This window comes from Haemaphysalis longicornis, unplaced genomic scaffold (genome assembly GCF_048455015.1).
Source record: "Haemaphysalis longicornis isolate Haplotype H1 unplaced genomic scaffold, Haemaphysalis longicornis Haplotype H1 scaffold_6, whole genome shotgun sequence".
NCBI classification, from domain to species: domain Eukaryota; kingdom Metazoa; phylum Arthropoda; class Arachnida; order Ixodida; family Ixodidae; genus Haemaphysalis; species Haemaphysalis longicornis.
Window position 1 is genome coordinate 212205974 of NW_027526407.1, and position 22296 is coordinate 212228269.

Genomic DNA, 22296 nt, shown 5'->3' on the forward strand with positions numbered 1-22296 from the left:
GCGCTGCTCGCAGAGGATATATGTAGCAGATGAAGGTCTGCGGGCGCGCACCTCACGACAAGACGACTCTGTCGTGTGCTGATCTCCGAGTATAATTATGCATTGTCCATCGTACTTTTGTTGAATATTCCCGAAATTAACAGAAACTGGCTTGTAAATGGTGGTGAACAATATCTGAGGTATAATATTGGCAAACGTAACTGGTGTGCTGTCAGGTATGAGTGCTCCGCTGATTATGTAAGCGCACAAAACCGATTTAAATCGTAGTGTATAGCCGTAGTATGAACATCTGAGGAACCGGTGGTTACGGAGACACGGCTAGTAAATTCAGGTCAGTGTAACTACAATCGGCTCCATCATACGCCGGTTCCGCGACGCTGGCCTGTGACACACACCTGGCGCTTATACAGACCGAAAATACCACACTAAGATGGCGTCGGAAACATTTACACTCTCGTAAACAAACCCCATTTGCGAACAGAGTGACTGCTCCACACAAACATGAATTTCAAACGCCCACAAACGGTAAATCTCAGTCGTGAACGTGCCGCAAAAGCAGCGGCGGCACTGGGGAGCGGGGCGCAGACTCCCGCGCCTGCTTTCGAAACGGGCCGCTAGGGGGATTTCAGTGGCGCCCCTACAGGCCGCGTTCGAGGCGTATATGCAACAGTGCACACCAAGTGCTTCTTGTTTATTTCTTCCTGGTCCACGCCATGGAACAACCATCCATGGAATGCCATGGATGTGCGCACCATTCTGTGACGTGGAATGTTAGGAATGCATTAGGAAATTGTCAGCTGTTGTGGTAGCAAGTAATATTTTCGCATTTAGAAAGCGATTCACTGAAGCACACTGTCGAGCCCACAGGTGTACTTGGCGCAGTGTCAATGAGCCTATAATAAGTGCAACAAACTGAGGTGGAGGCGAAATACCATTGACAACAGGCCGGACAAGTAGCTCACAATGCTTCAATGGGGATCACAAGCAGCACAAGCTGGTGCACTGGCATAGGAAAGAACTAAAAAAGGCCAAACAAGGAGAAAAAAAACATTTGGCATCGGCGAGCATGAGAGGTCACTGTATATAAAGTCGGTCGGAGCGAAACTGTTTTTCATAAACCCCCTCTCAACTTTTCTTTAAACTCATTCCTCACTCCGCCGCTGTCATTAAAACAGTTGCACGAGGTGTGCATTTCTAGAGCAGCCGTTTTTCTTATGAAGGCAAACAAAATTGCCTTCGTGCGCAAAGCCTTAGACAACATTAATGCACCAACTTGTTTAATTAGCCGATAGTCTGCAACTACGGTATGCATTACAGCTCATGTATGGCTTCCGTGCATTAACCTACAAATTTTAACTGCTGTACGGAAAAGAAAGCAAGCTTCATTAAATATATGTGCTGACAGCAATGTAAACCTAAAATTCCTTATAACAGAGCTAGAAATTCTTTCAGAGCTAAAATGATAAAATTCAGTGCTGAATGATGCAAGGCACCACTAAGTACTGTCATATGTACACGCTAAGAAAAAAGTTTAGCAGTGTCAGTAACTCTTCGTAAAACTTTTCTTTGTGCCCTTTGGCAGGGCATGAGCAACAAAATGTCACTGAATTGCTCCACAACAATCGCTTTTTTCTTGTTGCTCTGCAAGTGCCATGGCTCCAGTCCACTGCTCAAACAGATGAGACACTCTACCCCGCTGACCACGAACAGAAGTTATTGGCTCGTTCCAGGGACACAACACCAGTGGTACCAATCTGCACCAAGTTTGTTGCTACCTGGCTTGTGGCTCCCTGCTGGCAAAAGAAAAAAAAATGTGCAGTGAGAGTTAGACAAGGGATTGCAGGGGGAAAAAAATCAATTTCTTCTTTTAAAGGATTGCAGGGCACACTGCGATTTCACGTATGCATAAGCAAACACACATGCACTCCTTAATGGAGGCTTCATGTCAATGAGGCATGGGTGACATAACATTGCCCCTTTGGAAGGGAGGTGTGTTCTCTTCATCTTGTTGGATGGCATGGCCAGCATGAGAAGGATGGCAAGACCCGAGGGAAGGAACGATGATGTGGAACCGAAACAGTGGCATTCTACTAGTTCGTAACTGTTGCACATAAGAAGCTGTACTACTTCATGACTTTGTTACATTAGTGAGGTCCACATCTTCTTGTAAGCACAGTTGCGATCCCGCCCATTGTTCCCCACCCTCTCCTTAGCGGGGTGCGGCTCCTGCCCCGAGTCAGTGGCGGCTTTGACGGTGTGTAGTGATGCAAGTAGTACGGATAAATTTTAGCCCAAGCTTGGTAGGTGCCCTACCTTATCGAATCGCATCTGTCATTATGTCAAAGTGTGGAGTCAATGGGCATGGAATAAAAAAGTGACGTGCAAGACAGAAAAAAAAAGAGTGTAACAACGTAGACCACACAGAAAACACAGTGCAGTAGAAACAAAGGACAAGGTGAGGCCAGGGCAAGAGCTTACTTTCGACAAATGCTTTATTGCAGGACCTGCACTTATAAAAACATCTGGCTCATAGTAGGAGAGAAATAAAGAAAAACATCAAAACGAACAACGAAAGATGAGACAAAAACCACCACGCGCCGCCTACGCCAAGAAATAAATCTCTAGCTTTCGTAAAGCCATAGATGGTGTATTGATGCGTTGATCACCGGACCATGCCATCTCAGTTGCTTCCACAAGTTCTTTCGTCAGTCCAGACTGGTGGTAATGCAAAGCAATCATCTCGTCGTGCAGGGGATAACACAGGTATCCCGATACGCACTTTTTACAATGGGAAGCCCGCTGGCCGTCAGTGGCAACGCTGCTTACTTTATTCTTGTACTCTTAAATGGACATTCAAATATCTGCTTGTTTGGCCAGTATAGTCGCTGCCACATGAGAGTGAAATTTTGTAGACAGCATGATGCCCACAGCGTACCAGCTTAGAGGAGACCGGTTTTTGCACACGCGTTAGGCAGGTTAACCTGCACAAGCCCAAAAGCCTGTTCGGGGCTGTGAACAAGACATTGATCCCACTAACAGCCACCTGGCTGCCCATTGTAAAATGTGTGTATCGGGAAACCTTTGTTATCCCATGTACGACCAGACAATTGTTTTGCATTACCACTGCTCTAGGCTGACGAGAAACTTGTGGAAGCAAGTGAGATAGCATGTTCTGGTGATCAGTGTGTCCGTAGACTGTCTATGGCTTTATCAAAGCCAGAGCTTGATTTCATGGTGTAGGCGGCATGTGGCGGGTTTCGTCTCATCTTTTGTTGTTTATTTATTTTTTCTTTTCTCCTCTTACGAGCCAGATGTCTTTATATGTGCTGGCCCTGCAATAAAGCATTTGTTGAAACCTTGCACTTGTCCCGTCCTCGACTTATTGTTTTTACTGCGCTATGTTTCTCGTGAGAGTATGAACCAACACGCCCAAACATTTTCCCTTCTATTAGACCGCATCCAGGGCAAAATAAAAGTTCACAGAGCGAAAGAATGTTAAGTGAGCAAACGAGCTTTTATAGGCAATGCCCAGGGGCGTCGGGTATGCTAGGTACAGCAGTTGCTGCAAGAACCAATGGAGAGAGCAGTAACTGCACAGAGATGGCAGTAAGAGGAGGAGGCTAGGGTATATATAGTCAGGATCCAGCTTACATGGCCTTATCGTCTGGTGGTAGGGCAGCGTATCGCCTTTATCACCTTTTAATAGTTTCAGAAAGAGAGGCCATGTAATTCAGCTGATATTAGTGCTCATTATCACGCTTTTAGAACTTCGCAGAGTAAAAAATGCCAAGGTCATCATGAAGTGTTGAACCCAGAATAGTGGCTCAACTAGTTGCACAAAGCAAGATAAGTAACAGTCACCAAGCAGTGCTTAGCATGTTACACATGCCCTAAGCAGTGCTTAGTGACTGTTCGAGCGCTACCACATCGATTCACATTAGGTAAACAAATTTTTCTCATCCGGCATGCATTGCATTCTGTAAGTATATATGCTGGTGCATGTATATATGTGTGCCAGCTTATGTTGTATACATATGCACTAGTGGCATAGGCAAGATACATAAACTTGTGCATAGCTTCCTAGCCAATGCATTTTGGCCCTGGCAACTACAACACCACCCGAAGGTAAGACTAGCCAGATGAAATTGTGGTGGAGGAACTCCTGACGTTTGTACTGTGGATACAGGAAAATTTTGATATAGTCAGGTACACATCACATTTTCTGATAAAATGTGGCACTCCCAGCATTCAGCCGAGCGACAGTGGGGTGCTGGTACTGGATGAATTGCATGGACATTGGAACGTAACGAAACCCTGCAGTGTATGAGTATAGCATTCCAGGTTACTCCATGTGAAGTAATACGTGATAGCTTAAGCAAAAAGCACCATATTCGTTTGGTCGTGGAAGTCAACCAATGTGTAAGCAAGGTGCTCACTGCATGTTCCAAAACATGCAAACGTCTATTGCAATCTCGTCCTGTCTCTTATGTTCGGCTATTACGCACGATTTCAGTGTCTAATGAACTTCTTATTTTCGCTACACACGCCCATTGAACGTCCGCACCACAACCAGCTGCGCCACCGATGCAGTGAGCAATTTTTGCGAGTGTCGCCCTCGCCTTACCGCGGTCCGATAGGATCATACGTTAACACAAATTTACTCGTAAATTTTAACCCCATAAAAATCAGATTTAATCAAATTTAAATGTTTAGAGAATAATATTCGATCACTGACTGATTCGCACAATCGTTACTCGCAAGACATCCAATCGTCATCGCATCGTCACTACAAGTTCTTGATCCGAATATCGGCACATCGTAACGGTCATTCTACGTAGTTTTTAACGAAATCGATGCCACAAGGCAAGTTACACTGACTGCAAATCATGCCTGAACATCCAAGGAGTACTATAAAAACAACGGCGCAACCGCAAACAGTAGGGCTCTTTGATTTCCAGTCTCGGACTCACCGCGGACTCCCCGAGAAGCAGTCCGGCATTCGATTTTCCCATGTATCCCTATGACTTCGGGGAATCCTCGGACTACCCGCGGACTACCCCACAGTGAGTCTGAGACTGTAAATCGAAGAGCCCCAATGAAGCAACCAAATTACAGCCACGGGAGGTGCGACAACGCCGGTAAGCAGTTCGGCCTCTTTCACTGGCTAATATTAGCACTTTACACAGGTTAACTGTACAGAACCGCTAGGCTCCGAAGCTTTTCCGGCTTCGGGTGCGTCACGTAATCTCAAAAACAGCGTAATATAGACCGTAACTAATGAATAAGCGGTATTTGAGTTCGATAACTCAATTGCCGTAAGCATATATGGGCGCCGCCATCTTGAATGTTTGTTTACATCAAAGTTACCAGACCAGCATCGACATTTCGCTAAATTTAGCGGCCACTTACAATTATTGCGATCTGAGTACTCGTTAAGCTTCAAAAGAAAGCAAATATGAAATGGTAATAGAGAAAGCCAAAATAGCATGGTATTAATCCACAAAAACGCGAAATCCGCTGTAGCAAATCATGGTGCACTTGTAGCAATTGTAGAATGTGCCTGTAGCAGTTGCTTCAGCATGGTAGATTGGTGGCAAATTTTAAATGCATACAAGCAGATTTGTATACAGTGTTCGACCTAATCTCTTGCTAAGTATCGGTGACAACATATTGTTATTTAGGTACGCTGTCTTTCGGTCGGTAAGCGCGCTTTTTTTCCGTCATGCCGCTGCTGCTGACTGTGTGGCTTGCTGCTAGTTTTCTTTCAAGAAAGCCAGCCATTGGTAACAGACACGTTTTCACTGTCTTTTTCATGTGGTGCAAGCTATGTTCCATCAGGTGTATGTGACACCTGAGGTAAGCTTCCACAAATTTCTGCATTCTCCAAACGGGCGAAATAGAACAAGCTATGAATCTGACAAAAAAGAAAAAAAAAACAATAAAAGCGGCGAGCAACCAAGAATAGCTTGTTTTTTTTCTTTTGGTTCAGAAACAGCGATTTCTTGTGTATGGTTGGAGCATTGTTGGAAAAATACATTGGCACATTGGAGTCCAGCCTGATGATACCTTTGCCCTCTGTGCACATAAAGCTGAAGTATCATTCGAAAACTCGGAATGCAAAATAAATGTGCTGAATACTGTCGGCAGACCAAGTGTGTTTTGTTCTTCAATTGCAGTGAGCTGTTTACGGTGTGTGATTTTGAGATTATTGGTAGCAGCATATCTGCATTGGGTGCTGTAAAAGTAAACATGATAACAAAACTAGGATACTGCAAACTTTTCTGAATACTGCGCTAGGAATAATCATCAAAGAAAAAAAGACGGCTCAAGAATACGATACTCCCTAATGCAAAATTGGAGCGCAGTGCAAACTGCAGTCTTCTTGGTGACAGCGTGTAGCTGCTGTGTCTCAGGAAGTGATCGTGTCATCAGTGAACACACGACGCAGACGCTACTCTGGCATTTTCTCACAGCGCCTCGGTGCCACTGAGCATGTCTCGCGTGGCCTCTGCGTACTGCCCTCCCTTTCACACTTTCATTTTACTTTTCTCCTCCGCCTTCCTGCTTGCTCTATCTCATTTATCTCCAGTGCCCTCTTCTTTGTTCGGTTACAACAAAGTCGACGGCCACACGAAACCACAGGAATCATCAAGCGGGCACTTAAAGCCAACTGCATTCAAAATTTCGATCTCTTGAAAACACCATTTCCGTATAGTCTGCTGAAAAAGAAAGCAAGATGCAAAATACAACGGGTGAAATACGCGTGTGGACGCCGCAAGCGGTTAGCAAAAACCGGCGATTTTGAAACCGAAATCGAGGAGAGCGCGGCCATTAAAATGACATTGCAGCCATCCAGCGAGCGGCCGGACGGCGTGCGGGGCAGCAAACGGGTGAAGTGTTCGCAGCAGAGCTTGACTGGTTCTCTAGCTGCATGGCTGGCCAGAGGAAGAAGCCACCGTCAGCTGGAGCGTCACAGGCGTGTCATGGCTGTTTACGCAATCTGCCGGCAGGTGCAGCGTGGTCTGCGGTGGAGCTTTTGTAAACGCTTCTGACTGATTAACGAGGCAGTTCACGGGGCTACCACTCGTGTCCCAGCTGATGTGGGGGTACTTACTAGACATTAAAATAAATTTGGTCGAGGTGAAATTTGAGTGCAGTTGGCCTCTTAAGAGGTGCGCTCTAAAAAAGAAATGGCAAGCAGATTGCCTTAGCAAGCTGCGTTGCAAAAAAATTATTTCTGTAGCTGAACAGTTCTGAAATTTGGTTGGTTCTGAAGTTTGTTCAATCTATCTATCCCAGTCAGGAAGAGTATGATATACAGCTGTATAACTCCGGCCCTTTTTCATTTTTGAAAAGTGTTTTTCCCTGTTTTTCCTCACATTTCTTTTTTGCTGCTGCAGCAGCGCTGGGAGCATGAGCATGCAAGACAGAATGTAAAAAGTGGTATGGTCACGACACCTTTCACTTGCATTACAAATTTCCTGATCCACTTTACTCGAAGTAGTAGAATAATTAAGTGAAGCATCAGTTTTAGAGTTAAAAAATGGGTAAAAGAAGTAAGTCCACCACGGGTATAAACATTTAAAAAAATGAGATGTCTATTTATATGTTGTCTATTTATATGGCGCAAAATCTAGCAGTACACCCGATGTCGAACCACATTCCATACCGAGACACGGTGCTAGTAACTCCAATACCTTCGACAAACATCACGTAAACTGATAGGTTCGCCTGGTGCACTGTCGAGGCACGAGTCATGAGGTTCCCCGACAGCTCCGATGGAAACCACGCAATCTGTTGGCTTCAGCTGGGAGGCTATGGAGCCCTGCAGTGTTGTGGAGCCACCAAGGACTTGCTTTCGTTTTGTATCTTATTTCTCCTTGTAAGCCATGCTCCATGTGTACCCAGGGAATATAGTGGCTCTTCACTGCTTATAACACTAAATATTTATCCTCATGGAGCAGATAAGGTTTGCAGCTCATTAATACAGAAATAAAAGTTGGCTCTGCCACATGACATGCAAAATTCCAAGCTTCACTGCATGGCACTTTCTTGGGTGTTAGCTTTTTTGGCACGACGCCCAAGCCATGCAAGAAAGCCTACCACAAAAGCCTTGCACAAGAGTGGAACTCTGGCAGCCAATGTTGGCTGAGGTGCAACGCTACCTGGGCAAAATTTATAAACTGGAAAGAAGTTTCCCATCAATATGGTGGTATGAGTGAGAAATCAAGGTTACGGAAACCACTAACGTAACCACTAACAAGGAAACCACTAACGTACCTAACCTCTTTTCAATGCCTGGAGCAAGCCATTCAAATGCAGTTGACTCTTGATCATCAGCTAATTGGAATTTTCAGGTAATTGGAAGCAATGCTCTGGTCCCACCAATGTTACATTCAATTTAGTAGAAGAAATTGCTTGGTAATTTAAAGCTGAAACCCAATTTTTCTATTAATTGAAAGTTATTTCGAATAAAAAGCATCAAGGTGAACATCACATCTTCACAAAATTGGAAATTTTAAGGCGTCAAAACACCGCCGTGTCCTGCAATGTTGGCACCATCACAACAGAGGCAGCGCATAGCTGATAAAGCAGCCGGTCACTTGAGACTTGTGCCAGTGTAAGCATCTCTCTTTTGAGGCCCTCAACTTTCTTTGTTGCGCACAGCTCCGTGCAACAGTTTGCGTGGTGAAAGCTTCAGGCTTCGATTTTCACCACAAATCTGAACTATAACGGCAAGCTGTGTCACATTCGAATGGGCAACAAAACAAAAGCAAGAAGAGAAGATTGTTGCGGACCAATGGCAATGCGCTATTGTGCCTTGTGTTTTTTTGTTGTGGACTTTGTACTAATGGTAGCCAACTGTATAATTTCTCTGGTCACAACATGTTGAGGAAACCGCATTTTCCACGGCAGGGTGTGCCAAATTTCATTCCGCTGCCTTGCCATACTGTCTTAATCTTTTAAGGGGCAACCACATGCAGCGACAGCGAGAAGCGACGTGAAAACTGTAACTCAATGGGTACACCAAACAGATAGCACGAGTGACAGCAACAAGTGAAAAAAATGATCAAACTGCCGCCAATGCCCTCCGACGTCGTCGTTTGTCGCTGCTGCTCACTTGTGGGCTGCTTCTGTACAGCAAAAAGCAAGCGGCGCCGTCAGCCCGTCGCCTTCTGCTGTCGACTCCCTTAGCAACCTGATTATACACATTTTCGCTTGTCACCGTCATCCACACTACCAGTTTGCTGTACCCATTGAGTTACGTTTTGCTGTCGCTGCATGTGGTTGCCATTTACTTGCCATTTTTTGTACCATTTTCCTAGCGATACATAAATATTCTAATGCCTCAGGTCCTGATGACTGCCTAAGTTATCTTTTTTGTCACTTTGTTTTAAAAACTCTATAATAAACAATGAAAAAGATATCTGTATTCGAATATATTTGATTCATTCAAGCCAGTCAGTTTTTGCTATTTGTATTTTATGCACAGTTCGAAATTTCCTTTTTGCACATCTCTAGTTAATATGTTATGCAAGATTAAATGAATGAACAAGCTGACCAATTGTTCAAACTTTCTAGGGAATGTGAGAGCAGTTGAAAAAACGAATGTACACAGAGAACGAAATCTCACTGGTAATAATCGTGTGTAGAAACCAGGGTCGGAGCAAAAAAAGAAATGCCAAAAGCAGATATCTAAGGCACAGTAAATGCCCACAACGAAGTAACTTATGATGTTTCCATGTGAAGGAAGAGAAAGAGCAGGCTCAGAGGAGGTTGGCACTGGACAACTTCTTCTGAGCCTGCTCTTTCTCCTCCTTCACATGGAAGCATCACAAGTTTCTCCGTTGTGGGCATCAATTTCCTGACTACCTGTGATTTTGTACCCCTTCTCTCTCTTCTACCGTCATATCTTTTCTTCATATGCTGCATGGCCAAAATATGAAGTAAAAAAAAGGTTAGCAGAGGGTGGTACATGAAAATTCTAGTTGAAGGCTGTAGGATAAAGCGAACAGCAATAGGGATCCTGCGGTTATTGCCAATTTAACCTCTCATCACGGCAAACAAAAAGTCAGAAAAATCAGATGGTGAATGGCTTCAGCACATTAAGTTTCAGACGTCGTTATACACTGGCACAATAGGGTGGACGGCAGCGCCACTGACGTGTCTGAATGATTGGATAATCTAAGAAATCAGTCTGTGACTGTGTACAGGTGCCGTCATAAGTAATTGGAGCACAGGAGCTGTGGCCGAACTGTATCGGAGCGCCATGTAGCTGCACCGGCGGTAAATGAAAGGACAAAAACACGCATGCGCGCCTGTCGACGGCGATGGCCCATCTCTACCCCTCAAACCCCTTTTTAAATTTGGCTTCGAGCATTGCTCGCAGCACAGTGCCGCTCTCGGCGACGGCGCTGATAGCAGAGACGATTCTGGCAGCGTCTCTGGCGCACTTCCAGCTGCCGGAGAAGCGGCACGCTGTCACGGGAATTTGTAGTGAGTTTTTCGTTCAAATATTTTTACGTGTGTACGCTATCAGCGCCATTGCCGAGACCAGTATGCTGCGAACAATGCTTGAAGCCAGGTTAAAAAAAGTGGTTTTAGAAGTACAGATGGGCTATCGCCGTCGGCAGGCGCGCATGCGTGTTCTCGTGCTTTCATCTACCGCCGGTACAGCTACACGGCGCTCCGCTACAATTCGGCCGCAGCTCCCGTGCTCCACTTATGACGGCACCTGTACGTAAAGATCGAAGTCAAACATTGCTTTCAGGATTAATTTTTCATCAAAGAACTTGGCATGACCTACTCGTTCGAAAGCACCTTTGTCGCATGAAAGCTTGCTCACACCTATGACAATGCCACCAAGGAACGAGAGACCTGAAGAAGACACCACTCAGTGGAGGGGTGTGAGAGAAGAAAACCCAGGGGTAACAAATGGACCAGGTGGGATAAGCGCTACAGTAACAAGGACAAGTGAGTACACGGGACAAATCGCTACTAGCAACTGAAGATTTTATTACTGCAAAACATACATATATACAAAGAATAAACGCCTCAGTCATCACTTCAAATTTCACAATCTACCATCTGAAAAGATCAAGGCGCACCGACAACCAAACATTTTATAGATATTCACACCGCACGTGTGCTGACACGAAAGGCGCCACACACTTTATCAACCCTGATTTAAAAAGGCATACTCAGTGTCAGACAGCAGGACCGATGGTTGGCTGACACATACATTCCCTTCTTTCTTTATACGGAAAGCTTCTATTATTTCTCTTGTCAGCCGTGTTTTGTGTTTATCAACAATTATCGTATCTCGCAGTTTTGGGTGGCATTTGCAGTCTTTGCAATGAACGGCTAAATGTGAATACGGTGACCCTTTTAACGAGCTCTGATGTTCGCGAAGGCGTACGTTCAGGCATCGGCCGGTCTGCCCTACGTATTTCTTTCCACACGTTAATGGAATACTGTATACTACGTCTTTTTTGCACTCCAAAAACTTTGTGCCGTGTTTCCTACCACAACCCTTCTTCCTTGTTGGTTTCTTTTCTGCCACCCTTTGCACCGCTGGGCAAATTTTCGCCAGTTTGTTTTTAGCTGAAAACACCACGCGCACCCCATATCTCGACGCTATCTTCTTTAGGCGATGAGACGTGCCATGAAGGTACGGAATCACCGCTATCTTCTCTTTGCTGGAATCCGCTTCTTTTGCCCTGCTCTGATCGGTGCACCCTGGCCTTTTAACCTCTCGGCGATTCCTCTCGCACGCCAACAGAACACACTCATCTGGAAACCCGGCCGCTCTTAACCGGTCTACCTGAGCGGCGACACTTTGTTCCACCAAATGTTCGCAGGATTTTGTTAACGCAGATCTGATGCAGGAAATGGCGACGCCATTTTTTACTAGCTTTGAATGGGCCGATTCGTAGCTTATCAAACTCTTGGTGGACCTAGGGTGGTACATCCAGCAAGTGTGGGTGGGGAGAAACCTAATCAAGATGTCTAAAAATTGAAGCTCGCGTTGCTTTGTTACCTCGAACGTGTACTCAAGGCCAAGCCCTTTTTTCTTGAAAATCTTCATGACATCTATGAGCGTATTTGTAACCGCGGTGTTTCTGAGCAAAACAAGATAATCGTCAACAAACCTAAACAACTTCAGATTCATGCCCTCCAGTTCAGTTTCAATTGTTCTGTCAACTTTGCTCAGAAAAATATTGCAAAGGACTGGGGCAACACGAGAACCAATGCAAATGCCTGCTTTCTGTACGTATATTTTCCCTCCCCACGCGACCAGTGTCGATCTTAGGTATAGCGCAAGCAACTGTAGGAAACCTTCGACAGAAATCCCACAAGCATTACGGAACGCAACTTCGTCATTATCATTGGTGATGCACTCTTTCACACTTTGTAGCAAAGGTGCATGCGGAATGGAATAGTACAGGTCAACAACATCTACACTGAAGGCATCAGAAACCCTCACACCATCGGTTCGCAGGTAATCTACAACATCGGTGGAATTGCGAACCAGAAACGGATCCGACAGGCGAAGCGAATCTAAATGCCTCTGCAGATAACCCGAAACAATGTGCGGCCATGAACCCTTTTCCGAGACAATTGTGCGGAACGGGTACTCGGGCTTATGGGTTTTTACGGTGAAGAACGCTTCTAACGTCAGGCCTTTCTCACTTTTAACTGCAGAGGACAACCGGCCCAAATTCAAATCGCCAAGCAATTTCACCGCGCGCCGCTTAACGACAGTGGCCTTTTCCTTTACCTCACGAAAATTCTTCTTGATGGCGCTCTTAGCCTTCTCAACGAACATTCCTTCTGGCAAAACAACAAAAAAACACTCCTTATCGGAAACTGCCACACGAGAGCCACTGTTTGCCAGAAACCTTATCAATGGCCCGAAACTACCGGTTACCGTTTGTCTTACATTACGAGAGGCAAACACCTTAACGCATTCCGTAACACACCTTGGTTTTTCTTCCTCCTTCACTTGGCGGGCCACACTCCTGGACAGCTCTACCTTTTCGGCGGGCATCAAAACAGGTTCGACGCAGAACTTGGGTCCACGTTGCAGAAGGTCCCTATGTCCGTCTGGCAGCTGAAGATCCCCTAGGACCAAGACTGTGCCATCCTTTTTCCTTTGTCTCTTCTTCTTCGGTAAATTCGGTCGTACCTGGTTCCACAAGGTTTCCGTAGCACTCTCCGATATCCTTGTCCATTCCTGGAAGCAGCGGTAGCCGTTCCCACCTTGTCCGTAGCAGGCCACACACAGGCGATCCTTGAGGAATCGAACGTGAAAGCCCCACTCCGAGGCCAGCTTTTGGCATATCCGCCTACTGTTTCCACGTGTGGGAGCGAAAAGCCCGCACAAAGCCTGCACCTCAGGAGGGCAAAGCGAGGCTCGATTGTACCACGATGCTACCCGGATCTTGCAGATGTAGATGGCAATCAACGTAGTGATTGCCATCTACATTTAGCCGTTCATTGCAAAGACTGCAAATGCCACCCAAAACTGCGAGATACGATAATTGTTGATAAACACAAAACACGGCTGACAAGAGAAATAATAGAAGCTTTCCGTATAAAGAAAGAAGGGAATGTATGTGTCAGCCAACCATCGGTCCTGCTGTCTGACACTGAGTATGCCTTTTTAAATCAGGGTTGATAAAGTGTGTGGCGCCTTTCGTGTCAGCACACGTGCGGTGTGAATATCTATAAAATGTTTGGTTGTCGGTGCGCCTTGATCTTTTCAGATGGTAGATTGTGAAATTTGAAGTGATGACTGAGGCGTTTATTCTTTGTATATATGTATGTTTTGCAGTAATAAAATCTTCAGTTGCTAGTAGCGCTTTGTCCCGTGTACTCACTTGTCCTTGTTACTGTAGCGCTTATCCCACCTGGAACATGTACCAACACGCCCAGCTCGCAGTTCTTCTGAATAACAAATGGATCTGGACAAAGCAAGATAGCAGCAATCGGAAATGCAGCAGGCAGGCCTTAGTTCTTGTTCTACAGTGTACACAAATAGGCTCAGGACGATGACTATAGCATGAGCAATGCGAGGAAAATTCTCGTCTAGTGATGTGAGACCGGCCAAGAAGTGCCCCGTGTTAGCGAAAAGTAGCGATTGCTACCTATTCTTTGATTACCTACACGACTCCTGGAATTTTGAAACCACACTTGTATTGCTTGAGAAAATTTCTGCTGAAGTGCAATTACATTAGTAAATTGCAATCTTTAGCAATTCAATAACATATAAAACGACCATGCTCAGCAACCCTTGTAGTGCGATTATAGCAATTGAAAAAGAGAAGCAGCTGCATTACGTACACTTAACACCAACTGTCGGGAGTCAAACGTGAGTGTGTTAAGTGGGCCCACCACATGCTACACAGTATTTGTTCATTGAAAGCATCAAGTATCTCTATTGCACTTTCCCTCCAACAGAATAAGTCATGACATGCATTCCGTGAAATAAATTCCATCTTCCAACTCCTGCATACAAACGCTGAAAATTCTCCATTCTGTTTTTAAAAAAAATTAGAACAGAAATTGTGAGGACAGGTGCAAATTGTATCGACACACACACACACACACACACGCACGCACGCCACATATATATGTGGCTCCTCAACAGAAATATACTTGCACGGCACTGTCTACGAAAAACAGGATCGGGAGCGCAGATTCGGCGAAACACTTACATCCGCAATGAGACAGTGGCACCCTGTATGCCAAGACATGGACAAGCAGTATCTTGAGGTAGGTCTGGCTCTTAGAAACGGAGCAGGTCACCGATCAGCCACTCGTACACATGCTGGGACTGTGGTGGAAATTTATCAGCCCCTGTAACGAAAGCGCAGTGAGCGGCGTCTTGATGACACATGATACGAAATAAATATCTCCGAAACATTGCTTGCTTTACATTTGTGCGTGCAATCTAAAACCCCTGTTCTGCTTACTACGGCTGTTAACGTAGTAAGCCTCCATGTAATAACTGTCACTAGTGGTAAGCATAGTGACACCACAGAAGATTCTAGCCAACAGTTACGCATATGAGCCTGTAAGTTAAAAAAGAAAAACATTACGACACTAGCGTGTGTTTAGGGTGTGCTTTCGCAGGAAATGGCACGTAGCTTATCCACTTTGAAATTAGCCTACACTTCTACCACGAACACTAAAGGCAACATCACCTTGTGTGTTTTCTTCTCCGTATGAAAAGGGCGATGTGACACTTACCTCCTTACGACCTTGTTGCTACCACCGACGTTGACGGCCACGAAACCGAGCTAGCGAAGTCTCCGACTTTGCGCCGTCGAAGCTGAGGCGCAGACTGACGTGAGGCTCGGTCGGAACTTCAGTTGGAGTAAAAGCTGCGATTCCAAACCACGAAGGCGCACAGGCCGTCCGGCCGTTCAGTCGAAACGGTACCGGAGAAGCAGGAAGAAGCACGGCCCGCGCGGACGGACAAGCAAGAAATGCGCAAAACAATGTTGTCAGCACGGCCAAAGGCCCTCGATTTTTCAGACCAAAGTTGGAGACGTTTTGAGGCAAAAACGACAGCGTTGCCAGCATAGTTTGGTGCGTTTAGGCCGATTTGGCGGCGGTCGCGGGCGGGTTTTAGTCGGATGCCTCCACCTCCCCCTTCGCTAGACGCTTCCTTCCTTCTTCGCTGCTCGCTCACTCGGTTACGCGGTAATAAACAGACACCGCTCCCGCGAGGCCCAGGTAACGGCTGCCAAAGGGCTGCCCCCTAAAAGGATCGAAACCCGCCGTCGCCGTTTCCGATCAAATTCCACTTCGCCCCGTAGCTGCGAATGCCTCCCGGTTGAAGAGAACCTTGCCCAGTTGAAACGTCGGCGTGAGCCCATATTTTTCTTTCTCAAGTTGGAAGGCCTTCCAAGCGATATTCTCGCCGGTGTCTTCACGCCTAAGTAAGCGCCATCACCAGTCTATGCGTGCGTGGTTCGCGGGTGGAAAAAGGGGAACATGCACGCACAGCTACTCTTCATGCCGCTACCGATGAAATGACAGTTGAAATTACATGGCTCAATGCGGTTAGTCGGCTGTCCTCCCAATCGAGTGGTTCGTGTGTGGGTTTTACACAGACATCTTACACACACAGTAAGATTATTACAAGGGGGAAGGAAAATGTTCATCCACATGTTCGTACGCCAGAATAGAGCTCAACTACTTCAAGGAATTCAACCAATATGGCACGGATGCATGCCGTTCGTTTGGAGGAGGAAGAGCAAGAATTCCAGCGTTGGCCGAACACAAGCGCGAACGGGGGCAAAAACAAAGGAAAGCTGCTGGCGCCGCTGTTACAGCCCTAAGTTCTTCTCGTCGAGTAGCGGCGAATCCCTCCCTGATGAACAGGAACTTGCCCGCTTGCAAAGCATCTTACTGTTTGCGTAACGCACAAACGCGATCCGCTCTACCACTACGGACTCCGGACAGGTCCCATTTGAAGTTTAAAGTACGAATTAAACCTCGCAACAGCGCTCGTCGAGTAGCGGCTAATCCCTCCTGGATGAACAGCAACTTTCCCACTTGCAACGCCAGCGTGATCCAATATCACTTCTTTAGAGGGCTTTTAGGAGATATTTTCGACCGCGTCTGTCACTTCTAAGCGCGCGCACATGAACGGTTGCCGGGTTATGCGTGCGCAGGTTTGAAGTGGAAAGCAGTGGGAGGCAGGCAGGGGGGGAGCGTGCACGCGCGGCTATAGGGTTCATGCCCGTACTGAGGGATGGCATGCCCGTTATACTGGTGCGAGGTTTAAACGCGGACTTTAAACGTCAAATGGGACCTGTCTGGAGTCCGTAGTGGTAGAGCGGAGTGGGTTTGTGGGTTACGCAAACAGTAAGATGCTTACGACGCGGGAGGGGGGTACAGGCAGCCCCGTGTTTGTCTGCAAGAACAAAGCTTGGATCTTTCGGAGGTTCTTTCAGTGAATGGGATGTGTGCTCCATCGGACGTGGCTAGGAAGTGTGCTCACTCGTAAATTACAAACAGACGTGCTTTTTTTCGTGTACTCAATGGACTGCCTCCAGCTTTGCAGGTCATCCTTCTTCACAGAGTGGACGGGCACTAATTTTTTGTACGATTTTTTAGTGCATGTAAACACATCGCCTGCGTTGACGTGGAAGAAATTCCTGGCCCAACAGTTGAAGAAATCTTTGAAGAACTAATGAAGGGTCAATCATCACTTTTAACTAAGGGCCAGTAATCAATTTTAACCATGTCCGAAGTAAGTTACTGTTCCTTTGTTACTTTGTAAATAGTCGTTACTTTGTTAAATATCCATAGGAGCGAACTGGATAAGGTAATACTCGACGTGCGCGAAACATCGCAAATCGAAACACTACAGGACAAACTACTTTCATTTGAAGATGTAATTGAGCGACAGATCAACAAAATAACTGACATTGAAGGCCGCAGTCAATGGTCCAACCTTGTTGTCTATGGTACTGAGTACCGGGCTGATGAAAGTGGTTAAATGTCGCGTGAGCAAGTAATTAATAGAGTTTTCACAAAACAAGCCCATCAAGTCCGTTACAAGAATTCACCGTCTCTGGAAACGTGTTGGAAATAGGCCAGTGATCGTGTATTTTCAGGATTTTCTGAAGAAGAAATAACTTATCCTGTGTAGCGCCGGCAAACTCAGAGGCACTAATATATTCATCCGAAACGACTTCAGTCTATCCACCCTACGCAAGTGCGAACTGTTGTGGCCGTCTGCGAAGGCAGACAAGGAAAATTGCGAAAGCGTTGGGCTTATTTATGATACAATGAATGTCGATGGTGTAGCTTATACTTGGGGTGACACTAGGCAACAACGCATTGCTATGGGCACTTGTGAAACTCGTGCTGAACCTTTCAAGGCTACTGCGCACGTGGCATCCGCTAAAGCAGTCGCCTATGCCGAACATTGACGGGAAGCTTGCGCTGTAAGAAAACCGCTGATGCTCCTAAATTTGAATGCCCGAAGCATAGCAAATAAAATTTTTGAGTTAGAACGTCTTCTGTACAAATATGATCTCGACCTAACTGTCATAAGTCAAAGATGGTTGCACGATGGTATCAGCGACGACTGTAATGTACCTGACTCGCACCAAATATTCCGTCGGGATTACTCTTCCCGGGGAGGTGTTGCTGTCAAATTAAAAAGATCGTTTTCAGGCACTCTGCTTCCGCAGATTGACGCTCACGACAGCGTGTTTTTGGAAGTAACTTTCTAGGGCCATGCGCTTACAGTTTGCTCGGTATGCCGGCAACCGCCTTCCCCACCCGAGTTTCTAACGTCGCTTTTGGATTTTATGACAGAAGCGAACATCGCAGGATTATTACGGCGGGTGATTTCAACATGCCCTCAATAAACTGGACAAGTGACCTGAAACACCTGAGAATCCACTTCTTGGTATAACAATGGTGTACGACTTCGAGCAAGTAGTACAGGAGGTCACCCGTCCGTCCGGTGATGGTGGCTCAGTGGCTAAGGCGTTGCGCTGCTGAGCATGAGGGCACGGGTACGATTCCCGGCCGCGGCGGCCACTTTTCTGATGGAGGCGAAAAGCAAAAACGTCCGTGTGTGCGAGATTTCGGCGCACGTTAAAGATCCCCAGGCGGTCAAAATTAATCCGGAGCCCTTCACTACGGCGTGCCTCATCGCCTGCGTTGCGTCGGTGCGTTAAACCCTACAAGCAATCAATCAATCAGGTCACCCGTCCGTCCGGTGATGGTGGCATGATCCTGCATCTCGGTATTATCAGCAAGGCTGCATCACAGCATGATGTATCTATAGAAGACTGTATATCGGATCACAAGCTCGTTTTTATGACGTGTTCTGTTATTAACTGTGCTAGAAATGCAAAGCCTAGAGCAAAAGTTGTTTATGACTACGCTGACTACCTGGACGAGCGTTGGGCGTTTGCCGGTAATGTGTCAAATGAACATACTCTTTCGCTGTAGCTTGAATTTAAGAGGATTGTCTTCGAATGTATTCGTAGGTAGGTCCCTCGTAAAACAACAAACCGAGGTAGTCCCTGAGTAGACAGGAGTATCATTCATTTAAATCGTAAACTGAAACGGGCCAAGAAAACAAAACCACCCAGAGCTCATTCAGTCGTAAAACACAGCTTTCAGCCAGTTTACCCGAAAGAAATATTTTTCGACCACCTTGCCAGCTTTAACAAAAACACAACCAGAAAAGTTTTGACGCAATCTGGGCAGCTGCAAAAAACACTTGGAGCAAACTGCACACAACATTGTTATTAGAATTAAACCGAAAGCCAACGCAATGAACGAGTATTTTCATTCGGTCTACTCTCCCCAGACTGAAAAGAGTGGTCTGTTTCCCAATGAGACTGATATTTAACCGGACTTTAGATCTTGCGAAGGCTTTCTTGCCAGACCTCACTCAAAATGCTTTTCTGCGCCGTTAATCCGAGCCGACATCCCACTTGGACCACCATCGTACATTCATGCTTGCGCCACTCAGTCTTGCCTGATGACTGGTGCCTAGCCCGTGTTTTGACAGTTTTTAGATGCCACGCATCTCATTCACCCGCCTTGTCCCTGCATCCGGCATCGGCGTCGTCGTCGTTGTCGTCGGCGTCCACCCCTCCCCCATTCTTCTCGCCGCGCCAGCTTCGCTCTCCGCCGCTCACCCCCTCTCCTCTCTGATAGCGAACACTCTCTCGCGAGGGGCATTGGATTGAATTTGATTGGATTGGCTTGGCTTGGCTTGGCTTGGCTTGAATTGGATTGGATTGGATTTGGATTGGATTAAAGTGGATTGTGTTGCGTCATAGCCGCGGCAGACGCGCTGGCGCCGGCGCGTCCCCTCACCGTTATTCGCGCTATAAAACGCGGTGCCTGCGCCCCTCCGCTCCATCGTTCCAGCGCCGTTCCTCCGCTGTCCAACGCTGCAACGTGAACCCCCTATGCGTCGCATCTACACAGGGGCTCCCGCGAGGGGAGGTGGGAGTTTTTTTTAAAAAAAGGAAAGAGCTTAACAATGGAAAATAATCGACACATCTCACTTGCACCAACCAGCTGCACAATTCTCGAATACATAATCGCCTCTCTTGGTAACAAATTTCTGGAAACAAACAGCACCCTTTCCGAGTTCCAATGTGGGTTCAGGAAAGGCCTTTCTACCATTACTGAACTTGTTACAACCCGTCATAAAATAGCACAAGCTTTAGATTCATCCAGCAAAAAAGATTTAGTTTTTGTCCAGTTTAGTAAAGCCTTCGATGGTTTACCTTATGATAAACATTCTCACTAAGCTTTCTTCTTTGGGAATTCCTGCGTTTATAATTAGCTGGATTAAATTGTTTAACGAACAGAACACAGTTTGTAGAAGTCGACAGGTGTGCTGCTGTAACATCTGGCCTTCCATAAAGCAGTGTTTTGGGACCGGTTCTATTATTATTTACATCAATGACATCATATCTGTTATTGACCCCAAGCGTTTCTATAAAATTTTTTGCGGAGGACTGGCTTACTTTCAACAAAATAACGGGCACAGACGACCAAGTTTTAAATGCAGAGCATTTGTATAACTCACGATGTCACCCGTGCGTCGGCGTCCGCAGCAGCCAGCCTCCCCCTACACTATAAAAAGAAAAAGAAATAACAGTTACCGGCGCCTGGCTTCGATCCCACGACCCTGCGGGCGGAACGCAAGGTACATGGTGCTCTACCCACTGCGCCACAAAACGACACAGAATCAAAGGCTACGAACGCGCCTTATATCCTTGACTCATTCAAACTACGTCGTCAGCGGCGTGCGTTGGCGACTCAGCGGCGTGCTAGCGGCATGATAGCTGCGTGGTGTACACGTGATAGCACCAACCCCCAAAACACTAAACGTTACCGCAATACAACCACCCCCTATAAAGCGGGTTGGCGCGGGCTCCACTCCAGTCTACTCCTGCGCTCTCTTCTCTTGCGTTCGTCGGTGGTCGCAGTTGATAAGCGATGGAAGCAAGACCTTCCACTAGTACCGCGACGCAATCCAAAATCAGCGTCGCGGAACCAGTACAAGACATCGTACCATCGTCTTCGTCGACGTCGGCAGAAGACAAGGCGGCGAGGCGGCGCGCTGCCGACGCCGAACGCAAGCGTCGTAAGCGTGCCGCCGACGCGGACCTTCGTGAACGAGAAGCCGTGGCATCTCTCTCCACTCTCTCTCTCTCTCTCTCTCTCTCTCTCTCTCTCTCTCTCTCTCTCTCAAACCCAACTACCACCACCAACAAGTACCACCAACTACCACCCCCCACCACCACCAACCCTACGCCACGTAAACGACCCCAGTGCTCTGCATTTACTCGTGTCCCTCGCGCGGGGGCATGCGACGGATGATTTTTTTTTAAAACAGCAATTTGACAACAACGGGTCAGTGCTGCGCTTCCTGGGTTATGAGCTTCAATGCTGACAAAGCAGTTCTGCTTTGTGTAAAGAACAAAAAAACATCCATTTCAGTTTTGTTATTCAATAAATTGTACACCAGTTAAAGAAAAATACATTACAAGTACCTTGGGATAACTGTCACCAATACTCCGTCCTGGTCCAAGCACATAAAAAACACCTTTGCATCTGCCACGTGCAAGTTAGGCTTTTTACGGCACAAATTCAAAGCTTCACCAACGCATGTTAAATTGCTGTCCTTTAAAATGATAATCCTTCCTAAACTGGAATACGGTTCGGTTGTGCGGCACCCCTTCCTTAAAAAAGGTACGTACCGGCTTAAAAAAATTATTCACCGGGCGTGTTTTCACTGGCTTTTCCCTGAACATGTAAGGTTTGAGTTGTTTTCCCCTGAGCACACCCTTGAACATGGCTAGGTTGCCTGCAACGGAGTGGATATTTCACGAGTATGGATTCGTGGGCAATTTAGTGAGGCGATTTTGACGAATTCATAACTCAAGGAACGAGGACAAGAAAAAGGACACACAACACAGCGCTAACTTCCAAGTAGTTTTATTTCACGTACACGCACATATTAGTATCCCCAGCCTACCCGCAATCACTTCCTACCCTCACCGCCAAAGCTGACGTGTTGCAGCCATGGGCAGAAAAGTTGCCTCCTTGTCCGACAAACTTATTGACGCACCCGAGTTTAAATAGTGATGCACCCTAATCACTAATCAAATCTGCCTTTATTGTTTCTCTTACATTTTGTTTCTTATGTTTCGAACGTTCCACACATTGCTCAAACCGTGGCACGCAGCCGCAGTCGTGGCAGTGAACAGAGAAATGGCCATCCCT

The 22296-nt window shown here is 46.4% G+C and overlaps 1 long non-coding RNA gene across 1 annotated transcript; it reads right to left on the reverse strand.

Annotated features, from left to right (window-relative positions):
* Positions 1-667: 667 nt before the first annotated feature.
* On the reverse strand, positions 668-15355 carry LOC144141350 (uncharacterized). Its single transcript, XR_013316542.1, has 3 exons — positions 15256-15355; positions 14721-14862; positions 668-1793 (listed from the first exon to the last, which is right to left on the reverse strand). It is a non-coding gene; the product is annotated as an uncharacterized LOC144141350 (long non-coding RNA).
* Positions 15356-22296: the final 6941 nt, after the last annotated feature.